Source organism: Halichoerus grypus, chromosome 13 (genome assembly GCF_964656455.1).
Source record: "Halichoerus grypus chromosome 13, mHalGry1.hap1.1, whole genome shotgun sequence".
Classification (NCBI taxonomy): Eukaryota; Metazoa; Chordata; class Mammalia; order Carnivora; family Phocidae; genus Halichoerus; species Halichoerus grypus.
The window spans coordinates 5,141,885-5,149,507 of NC_135724.1; positions in this window are offsets into that span (position 1 = coordinate 5,141,885).

The following is a 7,623-nucleotide window of genomic DNA, read 5'->3' on the forward strand; positions in this document are numbered from 1 at the left end:
ATTTATAGGTCAGATTCTGCTTTTCATTTGCTTCTTTTGAACTTGTTTTCTTAATAAGAAATTTGATCAAACCATTCCCTGTCTCACAGGACTTTTCAGTGTGGGGTTAACGTTCATCAGACTCCCGGTCTGCAATTCTCTCTAATGCTTCTTGGGCCGGAATCCTGCTTCTCAGAGAGTGCCATGCTTTCTCCACTCTTGGCCTTTTGAGATGTTGGGTTCCTGAATAGAACACGCCGCTCTTCTTGCTTCCCTGAAAAACTCCTATTCATTGTTCAAGAACCAACTCAAGGTCCTTTTTCTATTAACCTTCTATTCCTCAGATGTCCTGGGTTTCTTCTCCTTGGATAGTCCCAATACCCCCAGTTGTCCTCACTGGGGCTCAGCTCTCTGTTGGCACTGAGGGATCAGAATAATTTGTGCATCTCTTTATCCCTAGAACTTAGTGAAGTATGTGTAACTGGTAAGAACTCAGATATGAGGAATTCTTAATCTCAGGAAACAAACTGAGGGTTGCTGGAGTGGTGGGGGGTGGGAGGGATAGGGTGGCTGGGTGATAGACATTGGGGAGGGTATGTGGTATGGTGAGCAGTGTGAATTGTGTAAGACTGTTGAATCACAGACCTGTACCTCTGAAACAAATAATACAATATATGTTAAAAAAAAAAAGAAGAAGAAGAAGATAGCAGGAGGGGAAGAATGAAGGGGAGGAAATTGGACGGGGAGACGAACCATGAGAGATGATGGACTCTGAGAAATAAACTGAGGGTTCTAGAGGGGAGGGGGGTGGGGGGATGGGTTAGCCTGGTGATGGGTATTGAGGAGGGCACGTTCTGCATGGAGCACTGGGTGTTATGCACAAACACATGGAACACTACATCAAAAACTAATGATGTAATGTATGGTGATTAACATAATAATAAAAAAGAAAAAAAAAGAACTCAAATATTGGACTCCATGAATAAATAAATAAGCAAGGAAAACGTCTTCAAGAAAAGTACTTCTCCTAGATTAGTAAAGAATGATTTTTTTTTAAAGATTTATTTATTTATTTATTTATTTGAGAGAGAGAGAATGAGAGACAGAGAGCATGAGAGGGGGGAGGGTCAGAGGGAGAAGCAGACCCCCTGCTGAGCAGGGAGCCCGATGCGGGACTCGATCCCGGGACTCCAGGATCATGACCTGAGCCGAAGGCAGTCGCTTAACCAACTGAGCCACCCAGGCGCCCCAAGAATGATTTTTTTTTAGAAAACAAAATGAATTTTCTAAAATAAGAAAATAATATTCTGGAAAATCTTACTCTGTGCAGCACTACCTCCTTCAAGAACTAATCTCTAAGCATGATTTTGTGATCAGTTGTGAAAGTTCATTTAATCTCTGTCTCCATCTCTCTCTCTCTCTCTCTCTCACACACACACACACACACACACACACACACATACACATCACGTACATACAGACAAACTCAGGTAAAACTATGCCTAAATTATCTCATACCTACACGTGTTGATTCTAAGTTTCTTTTTTAAAAGAGTTTATTTAAATTACTTATTTGTTGGAGCACCTGGGTGGCTCAGTCGTTAAGCGTCTGGGATCCTGGGATCGAGCCACGCATCAGGCTCCCCGCTCGGCAGGAAGCCTGCTTCTCCCTCTCCCACTCCCCCTGCTTGTGTTCCCTCTCTCGCTGTGTCTCCTCTGTCAAATAAATACATAAAATACATAAAATCTTAAAAAATAAATTAAAAAAATAAATTACTTGTTTGTCTAAAATAAAATGTTATTTATATCTGGTATGGAATTAAAGAAATAAAAAATCCTTTAGTTGCTACTTTTGTAAGATGTGGGTTCTTAAATATGTTTTTAAATATAAAAAGGCAGAGAAATGTGGGCAGTGACATGTCAGTGGGTGTAAACTGTGGCGTGCCAGAGAGTTTAAAGGCTTATAAAAATTGTGAAGATAAGCTTAATTCCAAAATTCAGTTTTTATTTTCTCTTTTCTATTTTTTTTTGATGTGAAGATATTTCCTTCTTAAAATGACAAGAGCCTCCTGCTCCAAAATGTCCAAACAGAAGAAATTCCACGGAACGTTGCCAGATTTCCCCTTCGTATCCTCCCCACTTGTGGCAACAGAAAGGGCTGACGAGCCTGATCTAATAATTTGACTGTCAGAGAATCGAGCTTTATTTTGGGCAACACATCTGCCTGACACATCAGCCTTCACCCGATTCCCAGACTTCCTCGAGGTGGGAGGGAGACAACGGAAGCGACCGTATCAGCAGCACTAAGTGCTAATCCACCTGCCGCTGCCGCAGAGACTCGGGTGCGAGGGCAGGTGCTACGCAGCCGTCACTCTGAACGAAAGCTCTCCCGCAGGTGCGTCAAGAGGGGGCCGAAAGTCTGTCAGAGAATCCGGTCCATGACAGGAAGAAAAGGATAAAGTGAGAAATTGCATATTTTATCTTCTATCCAAAACTTTAGGCTGAATACTACCAACTGTCTGTATTCACAGTGTGTCACTTCTGGCTTTTTAGCTGTTTTCGTGGTGAAGCAGAAATTAAACATAGTTAAAGACTTTAACTGGCCCTCCTCCCTCCCACTCGCTCCTTCCCCCTGTCTTCAGACCAGCTGAAGTCTTTGGAATTCCATCGTTAGTAACCTGTCAGATCGGAAGGCGGATAAGCTTAGAGCATTATTCCAAGAGATGACGCTGTCTATGTTCAGCATGCATTGCAGGGTGTACCGCTCAGCCTGTCTCTGCAACTCAAGGCATCAGAAGAGTTCTAGTCAAACAAACTGTCCTGCCCTTTTCCGGGCCACACACCTCACCATCACGAACATCCATGCTGTTTCTGCACTCGCGCCATGTCAACTCATGCTGGCTTAGCATTATCTCCCCTGTGGAACGTAAAACAAAAACGAGCTAACTTCCTATAAAGAAGATGAAATAAACTATGATGTTCTTTTATTTTACTCCAACATTCTCACTCGTGGTCAATTCTTCAGCTGGTTCCCCTGGTATTCTGGAAAATCGTGGACTAATCTGGTCTAATGAATCATGAAGGACCTCTAATCTGTGAGGGACATTTGTTCTTGCCCCTGTACACCCCCGACCTTCCTTTTACATATGTTAGCCTCCTTCCAGCTTTGATTCATGAGGGCTACCTAGTCGCTCATTTTATTTGATTGGAGCCACACTTAGTATCTGACCAACATATTTGTCTGGTTCTTGCTTCTTGTCTCTCCTTCTCTCTCCTCTCTTTCTCTCCCTATTTTCCTTCTTCTCTCCTACCTTTAAAATATGCCTGGGCCCTGTGTGCCAGGAACTGTGTGCTGGGAGGGGGCTGCAGTGGTGAGAAGTATTTCAAAAAAGAAGGAGCCGTCAACAATGTTGAATGTTACTGGTAAGAAAGGGATGGAAACATGTCCGTTGGGTAGAGCAAAATGGACATGGCTGATACCTTTCTGTGAGCGGTCCGCTTTCATATTTTATTGTCTACCATGAGGTGAACACCCAGGGCTTCTCAGCTATGTTATATTAAATGGAGCTTCTTTTGTCAGCTGCTCCCAGAGTCATTGTCTGTACCTTTATCCCTTCTACCAGTCTCCTGCTTCCAACCATTTCCCTCCCCCATAGCAGTGTTGTCAATCTGTCTGCTCAGAAGACATAGAAAGGAGCAGCATGAAGTGCCTTCCTCCCCTCTTCTCTATCTGCAAGCTTCTGGATACCTGCATGATGTACATTTATGCATTCTTCACGTGTTCCCTTGCTCTCACCTTGCCCATTCTTCTCTGGGACACCACTTCAGCAGTCACTGCCTTTTCTTCTATGCATTCAGGTTCCCATCTTTTATTGACTTCTCCGCCTAGAACTATGTGAGTTACTCCATCCCCAAATACTTCTTGAATCTCCTCTTCTCAGGATGCCACCTCGCTTTCCTTCCACTGATTGATCAAATTCTAAGGGAATATACAATATATATTCCTTATATTATATAAATATATTCCCTAAATCTCCCATATAAAGAGCTCTCTTCTCTGAGTTCTGCGACAATTGGCCTCCACCATAGCAGTGGTCTTGTTCACTCAGTGTCTGTTTTTGCCACAAAATTCTGTTTCTTGAGGGCAAGTGGCCACATCTTATTCATCTCTGCATGCCACTCACCAGACCATGCATGACATAGGAAGTCAGAGAATCGACAATAATTATATGATGAATGAATAAATGATGTCTTAGAACATTATTATAACTTGGAAAATATTATTCTTGATATAAAATATTGATTTTATTAATGTCCTGAAGATTATACTCCTCTACTATAACCCCATTTCCATTGGTGGACATAATTGAGTCTAGACTCTACGTGCTATACCTGCAAAATCCCTCAGAGAAGATGCATATGTACCCTTCTTTGCACATTAAGCCTATGTATTCAAAATACCAGAAGTCTTTTGCTGACCCCATAGTGAGAACTGACCTACCAATATAGACACTGTTAAAATTCTAGACTCTGTCAGTAAAGAACTGTTGCAAACTCAGTTTTTGCCAAGTAGAGAGGATTCTGCATGTCTCATCCACGGAGATGTTTTAAAAACCAGCGGTTACAATGACTGTTTAAATGAGGCTGAGAATATTTGAAGTTCTGTATTTACATAATTCTTCATGCATGAGTGCTCATCGGGTGTTTATTTTTCAAAACTCATGTCACATCTGTCTTGCATGCCGTATTTCTGATGACACCCTTTTCATCTTAAACCTAAAGATTGAGGCATATGCAGTGTTGTCCCCTGCTTGCTTGCTCAGAAGAACAACAGAATTCTGTAGGGAAGGAAGACCATCTGGAGCCAAGGGTTACAGCCTGTGGATTATTTAAAAGGAAGACTTTTGTGGAGAAAAGGCAACCTGGCCATAAATTTGCTCTTTCCCTGTGCCCCTGGGCTGAGTGGTAAGTATCTGATTTAGCAGAGTGCAATAGAAAGAAGAGTCATCAATATGGTTGCTGCATTTCTACCAGAAACAGAGCGATGTTACTGGGTTTATATGTTTGTAATATAGTCAGCTATTCTGCAACTCCTTGAGGTGGAAACAGATTGATAGGTTATGCCCAAAAAAGGAAATGTTTTCTCTGGTTTAAAATGAGATTTTTAAAACTAATGATCAACTCTCAAAATGGAAGTTATAGAAGGCTACAGGAAAATAGAGTCAAAATGTTTTCTTTTAGTGTTACTTGATTACCAGAAGTTATATTGATTTTTTTCACGGATATATCTAAAGAAAATACCAAACACATATTTGAGCATATACATATCTTGTATACATATATGCACAAAATGTACTCAAATTGTATTTCTTCTTCCTACATCAAAACAGGAATTTTTAAAAGTACCATATGAGTTACATATATGAGTTGTTAGCATTAAAACATCATACTTTTTTTTCCTAACTAAGAAAAATTTTTAAAAATATTTTATTTATTTGAGAGGAGGGGGAGAGGGAGAGGGAGAAGCAGGCTCTCCGCCAAACAGGGAGCCCAATGCAGGGCTTGATCCCAGGACCCAGAGATCATGACCTGAGCCAAACACAGACACTTAACCGACTAAGCCACCCCGGTGCCCCTAATTTTCTAAGAGAACTTGGAAGGCACACCCACCGGAGCTTAGTAAGTTATTTGGAAGCTAGTAAAACATAACCTCCCCCACTTACAGAAAAGTGTTCCTGAGACTTGTGGGCCCAGATCACCTCGTTCTGTGTCTCCGGGAGAGGACTGGGGTGGGGTGGGGACTCCTATTTGTGTATTAGCAACATTTCTGCCACAAAACGGTGTTGGCAAATTCCTTTTCCTTTTCAAGTCTCATTTTCTTCAGCTCTAAAATAAGGACCTCAGCTACATAATACCATCTAAATCCTCTTCCTTTAGTAAAGAGATACTAATCAATGGGCATAAAGTTTCAGTCAAGCAAGAGGAGAAAGCTCTGGAGATGCGCTGGGCAGCACAATCCACAATAACCTATCCTGCGCTTAAACATTTAGTGAGAGAGCAGATCTCACGTTATGTCCTTTCCACAATAAAATACCATTAAAAAAAAGAAAAGTGGAGGGTTATGTGTGGCAAGCACTGCATGAGTGAATTTTCCTTGACTTTTCCAGGGGCTGCTTCCCTTGGTTAGTCTGAGCTGCCCTCAACCTGGCTTTCCTTCCCGGCGAACCCACCAGCTTCACGCTGCTCCACGGGCATTGGAACCTTGGTGAACCCTGACAATCTGTGTGCAGAGCCCAGGACCTCCCGTAAAAACCACCTATACTGTGATCAACTGTTTCCAGGAAGGACTCTTGAGACACTCGAGGCTGACTTGTTTATTGCCCCGAAGAGTGTGCTGAGGCTCAGAGATGACCTGAAGAGAGTCCCCAAACAAGGTCGTTGTAAGGAAAGAACCACAACGTTTATATTATTTATGAAGTAACCCTGTGCCTTTTGTGAACATAAACAGAGCCCATCCTGCAAGCGTGCCGTGGGGCTGCGCATGAAGAAACTTGGGGTCCTATCCTGTCCTTGCAACTGCTTCGGAGACGCTGGGTAATGCATGCCTCCCTCCTGCCCTAAATAAGCATGACGATGGGGCGCCTGGGTGGCTCAGTCGTTAAGCACCTGCCTTCGGCTCAGGTCATGGTCCCAGGGTCCTGGGATCGAGCCCCACATCGGGCTCCCTGCTCCACGGGAAGCCTGCTTCTCCCTCTCCCACTTCCCCCTGCTTGTGTTCCCTCTCTCGCTGTCTCTCTCTCTCTCTCTCTGTCAAAATAAATAAAATCTTAAAAAAAAATAAGTATGATGATAACATCTGAACACTGCGCTTACTTCTCCCATATGTTTGAACACCGGACCAAAAACAATTCGATAGGTCGGATTATTCAGGAAGAGTTGCAGGAATTTTCATCTATTTCTGAATATGTCTTATGGAGAAAAAGACTAAAACACTCTTGCGGTGGCAGAAATAACTGAGGTCCTGGGACGATACCCAGGGACTTTGTGCTGTGATCCACGTCCCGGGCAGAAGCAGTGGTGGAAGCTGTAGGTGTGCCATCCAGGTGCCCGACGATGCGATAATAAAGAGAGAAGAAAGTGAGTGCTGAAGAGTGTTTAGAGAAAACAAACGCACAGTAATTTGAGTGAAAAAGAGAAATCTTAACTACTGTCAGGCCCAGAACAATGGTTTCCTTTAGTGTAGCGATTTGACTTTTACATGTATTTTTAGTTAATTAATGGAGGTCATTGCTAATCGCCTGACAATCAATGCACATCAGTCTTGCAGGTAAGCAGCCTCTGGAGGCAGAGGTCCTTCGGAGACGGAGGCATGACGCGTCGGTGGGTCGTAGGGAGGCACCGTGACTGGGCTGGATGGCCCATTAGGTCCTGTTCAATTTTTTTTGTGCGTGTGATTGTCTTCATTCTCTAGTTATTGGTCCACAGAGAAGTTACTAACCCTAATGTTTCTTTAATTAAAGATTTCTTCCCTCCTAATTCCTGCGGGGGTCCCTTTTGGCAACAAGATCCTGACTTTTATCTCCACTGGCTTGTGTGTAGTGAGCTGATTGTAATGTGCATTATTTATGATATAATGATGTTTCA